At 44.9% G+C, this 16344-nt stretch overlaps 1 protein-coding gene across 1 annotated transcript in view; it reads right to left on the bottom strand.

Annotated features, from left to right (window-relative positions):
- Nucleotides 1-16344, bottom strand: part of BMF (Bcl2 modifying factor) — a 60819-nt gene that overhangs the window by 27409 nt on the left and 17066 nt on the right. The gene's annotated exons all lie outside the window — the stretch shown is intronic.

The following is a 16344-nucleotide window of genomic DNA, read 5'->3' on the forward strand; positions in this document are numbered from 1 at the left end:
GCCATTCTATTTTGATGTATAGCACCACTATGTTTTATGTTTTTAATGCTGTACTTGTCTTAGATGCCATTTTGGCCTATTAGCTACCCTGGGTCCACTGGTGGAGAGGGAGGGATAGAAGTATGAGGTAACTGTGGTCTGAACTCTCTGCTCATGACCTGAGTTCGATTCCGGCAGAAGCTGGATTCAGGTAGCCAGCCCAAGGTTGACTCAGCCTTCCATCCTTCAAAGGTCAGTAAAATGAGCACCCAGCTTGCTGGGGGGAAAAGTGTAAAAGACTGGGGAAGGCAATGGCAAACCACCCCGTAAAAAGTCTGCTGTGAAAAGTTGTGAAAGCAACGTCACCCCAGAGTCGGAAATGACTGGTGCTTGCACAGGGGACCTTTCCTTTCCAATAAATAAATAGGAACTGGACACAGAATTACTTTCTTAACTGAGGTTCTTACTGTTCAAATCAATAATTATTCAGATGAGAGCAACCAAAGATCCAACAAAGGGCAAGATTTTGAATCCCAGGGCTACACTAATCTTTTTAGAACATCTGAGCTTTCTGTTAGAACAGCAGCAACAGAGACTAAAAATGCAATCCAGTGCTGAGTTAATCCAGCCTCAAGTAACTCTGTGCATGCCAGGCTTGCAATGTAGGTTCTTTGGCACAAATGCTGAGCTGGAGCTGTCTGTAACTGGTTACTATGTAGGGCTGATTCACTTGAAACCAAAGTCAAATTGAGGACCAGGATGAATAGGTCAGTAACCATCTATTAGAAAATGTGTATCTTGCTGTTATCATAAATGTACTACTGCAGGCAAAACTACTGAGGTGAGACCTCAGTCCAGTGATAAAATGGACAGGAACAGGACAAAAAGAGCTTGGAGCAGATACAAGAGAGCAAAGGGAACAGAATGCAGAGATACAGTTCAGGAAATAGGTTAGGGCTGTCAACCTTCAGGTGACTCCTGAAGATCTCCCACTGTCTTGATCTCAAGACAATTGAGATCAGTTTCCTTGGAGAAAATGGCTGCTTTGGAGAGTAGACTCTTTGGCATTATACCCCACTGATGTTCCTTGCCTCCGCAAACTCGCTAGGCTCTGCCCTCCAAATTTTCAGGTAATGCACAATCCAGAGTTGGCAACCCTAAAGTGGGTAAGGCAAAGCATGAATATGATCTGAGAACCAGACAAGGTAACCCATCGCTTAAACAGGAATGAGGACAATCTGGAAATATATACAGCTGGCAAATGTTATGGAGAATCAGTTTTGGAGACAGGGCTGGAGATCTTTATATGCTGAAAACCTGACACTAGAAGATGAAGCCCTCTGCTGGCGCCTTTGCTAAAAACAGATTCATATTCTATAAAGCATATACAGGAGTCAGAGTGCAACTGATATTTTCATTTTTAATGAACACCAAGTGTGAGTGAGAAATGTGCATTTTCTAATGCAGAGATTGCTGCAGGGGTGTCAAACTCATTTGTTATGAGCCTGGAACTGACATAAATGGGACTTGGTCAAGCCAGGCCATGTGTGCCATAAAATGTAATGACAAGTGGTGAGATATTCCACTGGAGCCCCATATTAGGGGTGTGTGTGTGTTAAAACTTATATTTATCTTCAAAACTGGAGTTCCTTGAGTTTGTAAAACTCTATATTTTAACTGTGGTTGATCTCAAACCTTCTCCTTCCTCCCCACTCTTAAAATATGCCTGCCTAAAATGGAAAGGTAAAGCAATAATGGAATTTGGCAATTCAATTCTTAAAAATAAAACACCAAGAAAATGCATAAGGATGACAACAGAAACTAAAAATATAAATGTTCTAAGGCTATGACCCAGAAAAAACCCCATGAAATGGCTGAACGTTACAAGCTTCTCACCCCCTACCCCGGTCTACTCAGTGGCAGTGGCTCTCCAGAGTTTCAAGTTTTTTTACAGTGGTTTGAGATAATAATTTTGGTTGTTCTCTTCAGCACGTGTTCTGCATTGGAGCCCCACATTAGGAGGGTGTGTGTTAAAACCAACATTTCTCTGCAAAAGTAGAGTTCCTTGAGTTTGTAGATCTCTAAATTTTAACTATGGTTGGTCACAAACCTTTCCCCAACACTTAGAAGATGACTGCCTAAAATAGAGAGGTGGGGGAGGGGATAGTGGGTTTTGCCAACACAATTTTAAAAATAAAATATCAAGAAATAGCACAAAGGATCACAGTTGAAGGACATTCTGTGGCCCCTACCTGTGAAGAGGATGACAAGAGGCTGGGAGTGGTGGCTGGGAGGCAGAGAGAAATGCACTAAAAGGTCGAGAGAGCTGGGATGTTTGTCAGCCCCACCCTATGCTACCAACACTCAGAGGCAGCCCCACCCTCTACTTCCTTCACTTAGAGGCAACTCATGATCAGAAAGGTGAATATGGGCAGGGGAGAGAGCAGAGGGGGGTTAGAACAAAGTCCCTCTTGTGGGCCAGATTAAAACCCTGGGTGGGGCAGTTCTGGCCCGTGGGCCATAGGTTTGACACCCCTAGCCCACAGCTTCTTGATGTGTATAACTGTAGCTCCATGGTATGTATTGAATACATGCCTTCAAAGCTTTTGGAGATGTGTATCCCCTTCACATATGCATACACTACATACTACAAAATACCCACTTTTTGATGCTTTTCTGCAATGTGCTCTTAAATTTAGCAGACACACTCTCATGAAATCATATTGCCAGATAAATATCATACAGCTTACTTTGCCTGTAATTTTGCAGCACATGTAAAAATAGACTTCTGGCCCTAAGAAGCCAACATCCACAGACCTCTTAAACCTCACCCCCCCCCCCCCCCACCAGCTAACAAAGAAGTTTAAACAAAAGATTTAAACTTCTTTCTCTCTCTCTCTCTCTCTCTCTCTTCAGTTGATGGCAACAAAAAGACAAGGGACTGCTCTCTATTTATGTTGCACAAAACTAAAGACAGAAGCAGCACTTTGAAATCTGCAGGCGGAAGCTGCCCTGAAAATCTTGAAGGTGCAGCCAGGCTCCCACTCTGTTGGAAGCACACACAAAGGCCAGCAGTCAGGTGCAGCACTGAAGTCTCAGGGCAATTCAGCCTCTTGTCATCAGCCCTGATGACTCAGAGACTAAATATAGAGAGCGATTTAAACACTGCTGGCCACAGAACAAATACTACCGAGCTTCTCCACCTCTCAGGCATAACCAGTCTCTCTCACACCCACACACCCCAACACACACTCTTGCTCTCTCTCTCTCTCTCTTTGAAAACAAGAGTCTGGTTCTTGGCTGCAGGGCTTTTCATTGTGCTCCACAGACACTGTTTTGTTTTGTTTTTTGGTCATGACTCAGGGCTGCATTGCATCACATAAACTAATCAGGGTTAGCCTTGGATGGAGATAGATCACATGTGGGACAGTTTGCAAAAGAAACCAGTTGGAGGGTGCCAAGGAAATGGGAGGAGGGAGGCAGCCCACCTGATTCCCTTTAGTGACATTGGGAAGGGTACTCTGGACAAGGTAGCAAAGCTTCACAGCTTATCTGCCTCCCCAGTGTAGCTTCTGCAGAAGCAGGAAAGAATTTAACAGTTTGTGTTTCTCCCCTTCTTGCCTCACCACCGTAAATTTTTATTGGTCAATATATACAGCTCTCAATTACAGCTCATTTTCAGCACAAATGTCCCTTGATCCCCAAAGCATTATCTCAGCAAGATTTAGAGGCCAGAACAGGGGACTGGAGTCAGGTCTCCTGGATTTTATTGACAGTCACACAGCTCTCATACTGAGAGAATATACAGCCTCTATTTCTTATAGACACCCCACCTATAAAACAAGAAACAGTTAAGTTATGGGGCCACTATCAATTACTTTTCGTTTCTTCTAAAGACTGCAATACTTAAGTTGCCAAGGCTTAGCTGTTAGAAAACTATGAATATTTGCTGAAATCTCACATTTGGGCTGAACTGCCATAGATACTTTGGGAAGAACAACATGTTACATTTAATTCAATGATCCTGTTACCCTATGGTTTCCCCCCTTGTTCAGATTGCAATGGCAGGGGGCTGTGGATATGACAGTGAATCAGTGCCTGATTTCTCCTCTAAACCATAATCCCTGAATTGTAATCAGAGCAAAAGAAAATATCAGGGAAATTACATTAATGAACAAAGCAAAATGTGTAATTGGCTAATTGTGTTTCCAAAACCATACATTATCTTTGAAAATTCCTACTGCAGGACACGTGTGAGAAACAAAAACAATTATACTACTGAGAAAAATCTCAGTGATTTCCTCATCCAAAACATCTAACCCATCCACACTGGACTGATGCTCTAAACAGTCTCTCTCTAATGCTTTCACTGAAAATACACCACACCTCTGTGCAACTTGTCCCATCAGCCAACTGTTCTTACGTTACAAGTGCTTTTCTGATATCCATTATTAACTCTGTTTAGTGTTACAGACACAAAGACCCTGTCTGAGGTATTAGAATGTACAAGTCACAGTGTTTCGGGCCAGACACTCTCTCAAACAGCACATAGAGACGAGCTATTGGACTGCACACCATCATCTGTGCCAACAAACAGAGGAGAAAATTGGCTGAGAGCAAAGTGGGAAGGAAGAGAAGATATTAGCATAGGCACAGCGATAAATAACAACGTCAGCAGTATCAAACAGTTCACATAAACATGACATCCCGCTGTTTCTCCACCAGAAGGGAACGCCTTAATCTAAGTGCCAATAACTGTCCAAATGCTGAGCAGCAGATAACTGCAGGTTAAGTTATTTTCCACCTGTGTTCAGGGCTTCTTTCCCTCTTTCTCTGGCTTTTCCTTTTTTAAAAAATGGCCAACCAGCACTTTCTCCTATATAACATATTATTTCAGCTGAAAAAGGAAGAGCTCCTCCTCCCTTGGCTGCACAAGCTAGTAGTAAAGAGGGACGTTTTTGTTTACTAACTCTCCCACATGCTCGACTGACACGCGATTCTCCTGCCTCCTCAGTCTAGTTCGACCTTTTCTTTCCCTTCATTCCTCGGGAGGCTCTGGGTGCCACAGCAACAACACACACTTTCTTGCCTGAGGAAAAGGGAGGGGATGGCCAAATCTCTCTCTCTTTTTTTGGTCACAGCTTTTATTTTTTTTTCCTTGGGGCATTCTTGGACACATTTCCCAGACAAAGACATCTGATACCTACACTCCCCAGATGGAAAGGGTCAAGTTACAACCAGTTCTACAGCTTCTCTTCAGGACTGGGGTGGGAGAATTGTTAACCTTTACTATGCTGAGTAGATAGATCCCAGTAGGCAGCTGTGTTGGTCTGAAGCAATAGAACAAAGCAGTAGACAAGTGCACCTTTAAGACCAACTAAGTTTTATTCAGAATGTAAGCTTTCGTATGTTCTTCAGCAGACTTCATCAGACATAAGTTTGCTAAACCAGGAATATAGACTGATATTGAAGGACCACTGTATTTAGGAGTAAGAGGGAAATGTCCAAAGTGTGTGTGTGTGGGGGGGGGGGGAGATAAAGAATCTCTAACCCACTCATCAGACAGTCTTTATACATTCATACAAAGCCACAAGCAAGAATGCCACCAGACAGTCTGACGAATAGCTTTAAGTGCTCTGCTTAATCTTTCTATCACATTGCCTTTGGCAAGCCTGCTCTTTGATGACAAAATATATCAAAGGCTGCACTCCTTTATCTAAAGCCTCCAAACTTTGCTCAACTACAGCCACACTCCAGAAATGTAAGTAGCAGCAGAGGGAGGGGTGAAGTACAATATGAGACAAGACTCTCAGATAGGCAACAAATTGTTGTTACTGTTCAGTCACACAGTCGAGTCCGACTCTTTGCAACCCCATGGACAAAGTCACGCCAGGCCCTCCTGTCTTCCACCATCCTCCAAAGTCTGCTCAAATTTGTGTTTGTTACATCAGTAACGCTGTCCAGCCATCTCATCTTTTGCCGTCCCCTTCTTTTGCCTTCTGTCTTTCCTAGCATCAGGATCTTCTCCAGGGAGTGCTTCCTTCTAATTTGGTGGCCAAAGTATTTGAGCTTCAGCTTCAGCATCTGACCTTCCAGTGAACAATCTGAGTTGATTTCCCTTAGGACTTACTGATTTGATCTTCTTGCAGTCCAAGGGACTCTCAAGAGTCTTCTCCACAACCACATCTCAAAAGCCAAGGAACAAATTACAAGCAACAAATTACCAGCTTCTAAATGCTGATCAAAGTCACAAAGGACTCTGCGCATCCTATCCTGTCCATCAACCTTGAGTTTGCATACATTGTGAAAACTATTATAGAATCACAGAGTTGGAAGGGACCTCCAGGGTCATCTAGTTCAACCCCCTGCCCAATGCAGGAAACTCACAAATACCTTCCCCTTAAATTCACAGGCTCTTCATTGCTGTCAGATGGCCATCTAGCTTCTGTTTAAAAACCTGAAAGGAGAGCCCATCACCTCCTGAGGAAGCCTGTTCCACTGAGGAACTGCTCTAACGGTCAGGTAGTTCTTTCTAATGTTGAGCCGGTAGCACTTCTATCACAGAACGTCTACAGGATTTTGATTAAAATAAATATTTATAATCCTCCCTTTCCTCATGGCTGAAGGTGGCTAACAACTCAGTGAAGAACATAACAGTTTTAAACCCTAGATGACTCCTCCCCACAAGATGCCTGCAGAGGGCTTTTTTTGTGGCGGTCCTTCCCAGTACTGAGTGGAGAATTGGTGGAAATTGGTGCAGCCTTATATATGACTTCAAGAAGAAGAAGAAGAGGAGGAAGAAGAATTGTATGAAGAGGAAGAAGAGGAGGAAGAAGAAAGCACTGCCTGCAGTTAAAAGCCCTGGCAAATAAAATAGCCTTACAGCATTTCCTAAAAATTTTTTAAGACAGTGCCCTCTTCACCTCCTCAGGTCCCTGTTCCACAAAGAAGGAACAACAATGGAGAAGGCACAGGCTCTGGTAGATGCTCAGTGGGCTACCATAAGTGGGAGAACAACCTCTGCCTACAGCTGCATAATGTCCAGCTTGAATCTTCCTGAACCAAATGCTTCCATCTCAGTTCAACTCAAAATATATGCACAATAAGGCAATGCAACTGCTGCACCTTGCTGTCCATTAAATAGCTTGAATGAATTTCGTATCTTACACAAATAGCTTGAATGAATTTCTCATCTTACATAAGTACATTTAAATCATGAAGTGTCTGTTTCCTTTTCAGAGAGTCTGGTATGCTTATAGAACTCTTTGGCCTCTGACCAAAGCTTTGGCCTCATGACACTACACACACACACCTTGAGAAGAGAAGCCGAACTCACAGCAATGATAAGCCCCAGCACGTAATTCTTCTTGGCTGGAATGAAAACCTGTCCAAGCCTAGGCAGGATCAGTTTTGGGACATTAAATAAACTTGTTTTAATGAACTTGAGCTTTGAACACATTAATCCACCTTATACTGAATCAGATCCTTGGTCTACCAAGTTTTGTACTGTCCACTCAGACTGGTAGTGGCTCTCCAGAGTCTCAGGCAGAAGTCTTTCACATTACAGGTCCTTCGCTGGAGGGAGGTGCCACAAGGTTCAGTTCTGGGCCCAGTATTTTTTAATACTGTAATAAATTATCTGGATGAGTGTGTGAAGGGACTACTTATTAAATTTGCAGATGACACTAAATTGGAAGGGGCAGCAAATGCACCATAAGATAGAATGTAACAAGATCTGAACACACTGGAAAAGTGGGTGGAAGTGAACATGATGCAATTCAACAAGGATATATGCCAAGTTCTACATGAGGGTAACAAAAATGAGGAACATGCATACTGGATGGGAGATACACTTCTGAGCAGCAGTGTGTGTGAACAAGATCAGGGGTACAGGTGGGCCATAAGTTAAATATGAACAGCCAGTGTGATACAGCAACAAAAAAAGCCAATGCCATCTAGGGGTGTATCGACAGAGCCATAACATCCAAATCGCAAGATGTCATAGTCCCGCTGTACACTGCATTGGTCAGACCACACCAGGAATATTGTGTGCAGTTCTGGAGGCCTCACTTCAAAAAGAATGTGGACAGAATGGAGCAGGTGCAGAGTAGAGCAATGAAGATGGTCAGGCGTCTGGAGACCAAGCCCTATGAGGAAAGGCTGAGGGACTTGGGACTGTTCAGTCTGGAGAAGAGGGTTTTGAGGTGGAACATGATTGCTCTCTTTACGTATGTGAAGGGCTGTCACTTAGAGGAGGGCAGGGAGCTGTTCCTGTTGGCAACAGAAGAGAGGACACACAATAATGGGTTTAAATTATGGGTGGGGAGGTACCAGCTGGATATTAGGGAAAACATTTTTACAGTAAGAGTTGTTCAACAGTGGAATCAGCTACTTTGGGAAATGGTGAGCTCCCCCTCACTAGCAGTCATTAAGCAGCAGCTGAACAAACATTTGTCCAGGATGCTCTAGGCTGACCCTGCAGTGAGCAGGGGGTTGGACTAGATGGCCTGTATGGCCCCTTCCAACTCTATGACTCTATGATCACCTGCTGCTTGGTCCTTTTAACTGGAGATGCTGGAAGTTGAACCTGGGATCTTTTGCATGCAAAGCAGATGCTCTAACAAGCCACAGTTCTTGCCACACCCTTTCCCCCCTCCCCCCCGAATCCTGGGAAATTTGGGTTTTGTATAGTGCTGAGAACTCTGTTAAAGATATATGTTTAGGGTTGCCAGGTCCTACCTGGCATCCTGTGGGGGCTCCCGGATCCTTCCCTGGATCTTCTGCCGTGTGTGTGTAATGTTGGGGGAACTCTACTGTTTTTTACCCTCAAAACCATAGTGTTTGTCCAAAAACCAGAGTGTCATCTGCAGTGTCAGTGATGTCATCGTGTTGGAGCTGTCATCTGGCAATGTCCCTGCTTGGGGGTGGGGCTTCCTCCACTGGCATGCTGGCCGGTGGCAGATTGAAGCCCTAAAAAGCAGAACCCCTGCTGAGACCCAGGGGATGGGAACTCTATATATGTTTTAGTTATTTGACAGTTTTTAAGTGCTGCTTTTCCATGGCTAGAGAAGTAGCTTACTGAATAAAGTAAACTGATAATTAAAACGACAAAATATCAGAAAGGAAATTCTAAAATGAGATAAGACACTATCCACCACATTTTCTGACAAAAAAGCCTAGTTTGCTAAAACCAAAGTTTATAAGAATATTCCATACAGGCAGGTGAAATTCACTGCTATAATAGTGAGGATAGGTTCCAGAAAAAGTAGGGAATGACAGGCACAGTTGGAATGATGATTTCACCTCCCCTCAGACTACAGAGGAGTCAGAAGTTCAGGATCTTAAGTTTGTGCCTTTGATTTATCATTTGTTTTATACAAGCAGAAAACTTGAAGGTGACAATTTCTCATAGCTGGCCATGCAGGTATTTCTTCTCATGAAGTCATTTACACAAAAAAATTATGACAAGTTAAATGTAAATGGAGACCAGGAACATCCTGGGAAGATGGAAGTACTGTCCCCTACCTAACGTGCTTCAATGTATACAAGCCCCCCAAAGCAGAATGGAACAGATGAGGAGCTGGAACAGGAGTGTCCAAACAGCGGCTCCAGAATGATGTGGCTCTTTCATACATATTGTGTGGCTCTCGAAATCCACTTCCATCGGCCAGCTTGAAGGAGGCATTTGTTTCTTTAAATCACTTTTCCAAGCCAAGATAGTCGGAGGATAGGAAAATGCATTTAAAGTTAAAGTTGCCTTCTTTCTACCTCCACCTCCCCCATCTATTTTCCTTCCTTCCTCCCTCCCTCCCACATCTGATGTTTATTCTATGTGGCTCTTAAGTTAAGCAAATTTGACCATTCCTGAGTTGGAACAAATAGCTAACATTCTGCTGGTTCTTGGGAGTCCTTTTTTGTTACAAATACTCTGCCTTTCATCATTTTTCTCCCAAAGCAGCTTGTAGAGCATGTACAGTATATAACACACTTAGAAACTAACTGAGGCCTCAGGTTGTTTGGGGTCTTTCCTTCTTGTTCTGCAAAGTGGTCAGAGGCTGAAGAAAACTGAGGAAGGACTAAGTGGCTACATCTCCTCAGAGATGCTCAAGCTGGTGGGACAGAAAAGAATTCTGTGGGTGTGAACCACGGAAACAAGGAAAGTGTGAGTCAGATAAGATGGCAGAGTGAGACAAAAACACAGGTCTTTGCAGTTCTCACTATTTTTGTTTCCTGTTAATTTTTTTGTTTACAGTGTGAGCTGCTAGAGTAGGAAACAGCACTATTTATATTTGCACTAACAAAATAGCCATTGGTTGGGAAGGGCAAAGGCCTTCTTGTGGGCCTTTGTGGGAAGGGCGGGATATAAATCCCAAATAAATAAATAAATAAATAAATAAATAAATAAATAAATAAATAAATAAATAAATAAATAAATAAATGTACTCCAGGATTCCTGTAGGAAGGCACAGTACATCTTTGTGTGCACAGTTTCATTCAATGGAACCACCCAGCGCTGTGGGGGAGGGGGACCCAAGTCCCCATGAAACAGTGTGAACAAATGTCCCACTTCACCTTTCTCCTTAAAAGTGATTGGTATCCATTTACATAAACACAAGAAAGTAAAAGCTTGTACTGAAGGATACCACTGGGTGACCCACAGTTTGTTGGGAAGAGTAGGATATCCACCTCTTCTTCATTGGTTTTGCTGATTTTTATAGGACAAAGTCAACACTGAGCACCAGACTCTTAGAAATAGCCTGCTCCTTTCTGCAAAACCCATTCTGGGTTCTGGGTTTTTTTGGTCATGTGACAGGCCACACAAATGGACTTTATATTTTGACATAATACTATTGTCAAGCATCTTATTCCTTTATTAGTATGTCTGTATTGTTAACTGTGATTCTAATGTGTTGTACATCAAAGCCATGTAACCTCTTCCTTAGTTCTCACTAGTAGCAAATGCAGGAATGTCCTCTTTGAAGATAAGCCTCCTGAGATGCTTTTCCAGGCACAGACCTGGACCCAGGATGTTGCTAAACCGCAAGAATAGATAAAGTAGCAAGCGTGTGAATTTCACACGCCTGAGTAGAAATTCCTAAGCTATCTTTGATGTGCCCCTTAAAGCTAATATTCTAGAGTTACACTGTATCACTTTTAATCTGGTGCCTATCTGAGCACAATGGATTATCAATAAACCAATACTTTGTTTCAAAATCAACGGCTGGTTATTTTGAGATCTGAGGCTTGACATTTTGGAAGTGATCCTTAAAAAGTTCAACTGACCTGGCAACTTTCAAGCCAAATGGCTGAAGGAGCACCAGCTAACAGTGAACCAATCAAGCCGCTGGACAGAATAGAGGTGCGGACCCCCCCTTCGCACATCATCAACACAAGGCAAGTTGCGGGGCACGGGTCCCCTCTACACTTACAACAACTGTTCATCACCCCACAAAAGCAGAAGCCACAAACCTCCACTACCCTGATGGACAAAGCTCCGGCTTGCTGGGAGGTCATACTAACCAGACCGTCCCGCGGAGAACGAGGTGGCGGAGCACCGGGGGGGAGACCGAGAGGGTTGCCTTCCGGAGGACGGAAATGGACGTAAAGAACCCCGGCCCGATGATGACGGTGGAGCACCGCCGGGTTCCGACTCCGAAGGGGAGGATGGAGGCAAAGGTGCGGGGAAACCAGACATCCTGGAAGCGGTGAGAGAGAAGATGATAATTATGGCAAGGGAGCTGAGGGACAAGATCCAAGCCAATGCTGCGTTCATGGCCCGAGAGATGCAGAGGCAGATCGATTGCCTGCTGAGACTGGATCCGAGGGGAATACCGGGGACCCCAGTAGGGGCACCACTGGTGGCACCACCTGCTCCACTGGTGGCACCGCCAGCCCTGCCGGTAGGGCAGCCCCCAGCCCCGGCGCCCCCAGCCCCCCAGCCAATGATGCCAGGTCCTCGAGACTATGGGAGAGGGAGGGACCTGGACGCCACCTTCGATGGCAACCCCGAAGAAGTGGAACACTTCTCGATTCAAGCCAATAGTTACATGCACTATTGGGGGAACACATTCCCAGATGAGTTCAGCAGGGTGGACTACCAGGGTTCCAAGCTAAAAGGAGTGGCCAGACGGTTATACGTGAGCTTATACGAGACGAGGGGTCCTGAGCTGGACATCGTGGCCAGGTTCCTGCAAGCATTGCTCACCCAATATGAAGACCCCCTGCAAGAAACCAGGGCCATCACAGCGCTACAGGAGATGCAACAGGAGTCGAAGTTGATGCGTGAGTATGCAGCCGACTTTAGAGCCAATTCTGCCAAGGTCCGGGGTTGGAATGAGCTGATGAAGATCGAGCAGTTCCAGAGGGGCCTGAATGCGAGCTTGCAGGATCAGGCCCTGCAGTAGGCGCGCCCTACCACGCTGGTAGGGTGGGTGCTGCTAGCAGGTGAAGTAGAGACCAATATGAAACAAGTGGTCCTACAACGCCAACTACAGCAAGGGAGTAAGGGGAGACGTGAGTCTCGGTTGGGGTCGAAACCAGAGGGGAAGAAGGGCCCACAGACGGGGGGAGCCACCAAAACTCCACCCGTTCGCAAGTGCTACCTATGTGGGGAGCCGAATCACCTGGTGGCAGAATGCCCCGAGAAACCTCAAGCCTCCCCCCCATACTCCGAAGCCTTCAGCCACGACGCCTAAGAGGACATCGACCTGCACCAAAGAGTCGGCAAGGGGGAGCACCGCCACCTCTGCCATTTCCAAGGAGGAGACCATCATCCTGGACGAGCTGAGCAAGATGTCTTGGGAAATGGAACCGGCGGGAAACGAGGACGACCCGCACTGAAAGGTGCCAAACAGCAGGCCGTGGATCTAACAGCACCACTGAGGGTGAGAATAACTGGGTCTTTATTTTTTGTCCCATTGACTTTACTAAATCCAAAGCTCAAGAGGTTTATACATGCACAAACCCTAATTGACTCAGGGTGTACGAGGGAATTAATTACCCCCAAATTGGTGGACACACTCGAACTCACACGAACCATGCTACCCATCCAATTTGAACCGATGGATGGGACCGTGATGAGGGGAGAACCGTGGGTGGAACAAACCCAGATGGTGCCGGTGGGCATAGAGAACCACTGGGATACAGAACTGTTTGTAATTGCCCCGTCGGCCTCATTCGATATAGTCCTAGGTGTAGGATGGTTGGCCAAACACAAGCCGGACATTAAGTGGAGGGATCAAATTATAGACTTCACTGACAGTAAGTGCAAGCGCCACCAGTGGGTCAAAGCGTGGGGACCCAAACCCCGCCCCCCCCCCCAGGAATGAGAAGATGTGTGTGGCTGTGGAGGAAGTCCGGGCCATTCCCAAAGAATACAGAGATTTGAAAAAAGTATTCAGTGAAGAGGAAGCTAATGAACTCCCCCCTCATAGAAACACAGATTGTGCGATTGAACTCATTCCCAGGCAAGAACTGCCCAAGGCGAAACTATACTCCATGGGCTGGGCGGAAAAGGTGGAACTAAGAAAGTTCATAGAGAAAAACCTCAAAAGGGGTTTCATCCGTTCCGCAACAGCCCCACATGCCGCACTGGGAGAAGGACGGGAGTCTTAGACTTTGCACAGATTTTCGAGGGATAAATGGGATTTCAACCTCCAACGCCTACCCCATCCCCCTGATTCGAGACTTATTAAGCACAGTCTCAGAAGGGACAATCTTTACCAAGCTGTATTTGAGAAACGCATACTTCAGGGTATGCATTAAGAAGGGGGATGAGTGGAAAAAAGCTTTTAACACTCCAATGGGCCAATTTGAGTATTTGGTGATGCCGTTTGGTTTACAAGAAGCACCTGGGGTGTTTATGAACTTTATCAATGAGGTCTTGAGAGAGTACTTATATTAAGGGGTGGTGGTGTACCTGAATGACATAATTATTTATTCAAATGATTTAAAGTCACACGTGAACTTAGACTGCGCCTACATTTCTAAAAAATTCTATCATGAACAATGCAATTGGTCTGTGTGGGACAAAGAGGCGTTTGCTGTGACTTTTGTTTTAAAAACATGGCGATTCTGGCTCGAGGGAGCGAGAGTGCCCTTTGAGATTTGGATTGATCACAAAAACTTAAAAGCGCTAACGGGGCGCCGAAAACTAACCAAGAAACAAATTCGGTGGGCGGGATTTTTTGCTAAATTCGACTTCACTCTCAAACACATTCTGGGCTCGAAAAACTTTTTAGCGGACGCCCTGTCCAGGTTGCCCCAACATGACAGCCAGAGGGAGGAGGTGATAGACTCTATGATACCCCCCCAGCCAGGTAACCGGAAAGAAAAGAGAACTGATAGAACCATGGGGGGGGTAATCGACTGATAGAAGCGGTCGAATTAGAAGGGACAGAAAAGCCGGAGGGAATCAGCAAAGGACAGGGTGGGTTCTGGTACCATGAGGGGAAACTCTATGTACCTAAAAGCCTCAGGAGAGAGGTGCTACAATATTGCCATAATAGCAAACTTTCAGGCCACTTTGGATATGTAAAGACCTTACACTTGGTTAACAGGCAATTATGGTGGCCCCAGATGAAAAAGGACATTTCTGAATACGTCTCCACTTGCCCGGTATGCATCATGGCCAAAGGAGGGAAGGGAACCCCCCCGGACTATTACAACCAACAGAGACCGCAGAGCGCCCCTGGTCCATTGTGTTCATGGACTTTATTGTGGAATAACCCACGTCTCAAGGGAAAACAGTGATCCTAGTAATTGTAGACACTTTTTCAAAACAAGCTCACTTTGTCCCCTGTACAAAATTACCAAATGCAAAGAAATTGGCGTATTTGTTTTTCCAACATGTGGTCAAAGTACACTCATTCCCCGACAAGGTCATTAGTGACAGGGGCCCACAATTCGTTGCCAACTTCTGGCGGGAGTTTTGCAAACTAACCGGGATGGAGCAGGGTCTGAGCTTTGCATATCACCCACAGACGGACGGTCAGACGGAAAGGATTAATGTGCTCTAGAACAATATTTACGGTGCTATGTAAATCATCAGCAGTCAAACTGGGTAGAACTTGTGCCTTTTGCCGAATATGGATACAACAACAGCATTCACAGTTCTACTAAAACCTCCCCTTTCAAGGTAGTGAATGGATATGAAGGGAAGCCTTTTCCGCTCCTGCTGGGAGGTGTTAACAATCCAACCCCTTCTTCATTTGAACAATGGGGCTCATTGGGAAAAGGGTAGAAAGTAATTCAAGAGAATTTAGAAATTGCCAAAGATGCGTATAAAAAACAGTATGATAAAAACATGCACCGGAATGGGATTTCAAAGTGGGAGAGACTGTTTTTTTGTCAACCAAGAACTTGCCGTTGCCGCAGACCTCCCGAAAACTGGCATACAAGTATTTGGGACCTTTTAAAATATAAAAGGAGTAATAAACAAAGTGACTGTGGAACTGGAGCTGCCCAAATTGTTTAGTAAAATAAACACTGTTTTCCATTGCAGCCTTCTATGGCGAGATCCAGGGACTACGAATTGGCATCCCCACCCGCCAGCGCCCAGTCCGATTCAAGTGGATGGTCAGAGTCACCATGAGGTGAAAGAGATATTGGATGCTAAAGTAAAAAGGGGGATGCTTCACTTTTTAATACGATGGAAGCATTTCCCTCCAAGCTGTGACGAGTGGGTGGAAGCATCCAATGTCCGAACCCCGATATTGGTGAAGAAGTTTTACCTGCTGCACCCAGACAAACCCCGAGCGAGAGCTTAGGGGAGGCAGTATGTCAAGCATCTTGTTCCTTTATTAGTATGCCCGTATTGTTAACTGTGATTCTAATGTGTTGCACATCAAAGCCATGTAACCTCTTCCTTAGTTCTCACTAGTAGCAAATGCAGGAATGTCCTCTTTGAAGATAAGGCCTCCTGAGACGCTTTCCCAGGCGCAGACCTGGATCCAGGATGTTGCTAAACCGCAAGAATAGATAAAGTAGCAAGCGTGTGAATTTCACATGCCTGAGTAGAAATTCCTAAGCTATCTTTGATGTGCCCCTTAAAGCTAGTATTCTAGAGTTACACTGTATCACTTCCAATCTGGTGCCTACCCGAGCACAATGGATTATCAATAAACCAATACTTTGTTTCAAAATCAACGGCTGGTTATTTTGAGATCCGAGGCTTGACAACTATTACCCACCTTGTGGCTCTGACATAGGAAGGCAAACATTTAAAAAACAGACTAAAAATGAACATCCGACATAGATCCGACATGGCTCAGAAAAACTTCTCAGTTTGATCCAGCTGTACATTGTTACCAATAAAACTTTGATTATAGTCTGTAAAGAAGAAATGGAACAGGCAGGCAACACAGG

This window comes from Heteronotia binoei, chromosome 21 (genome assembly GCF_032191835.1).
Source record: "Heteronotia binoei isolate CCM8104 ecotype False Entrance Well chromosome 21, APGP_CSIRO_Hbin_v1, whole genome shotgun sequence".
Lineage (NCBI taxonomy): Eukaryota > Metazoa > Chordata > Lepidosauria > Squamata > Gekkonidae > Heteronotia > Heteronotia binoei.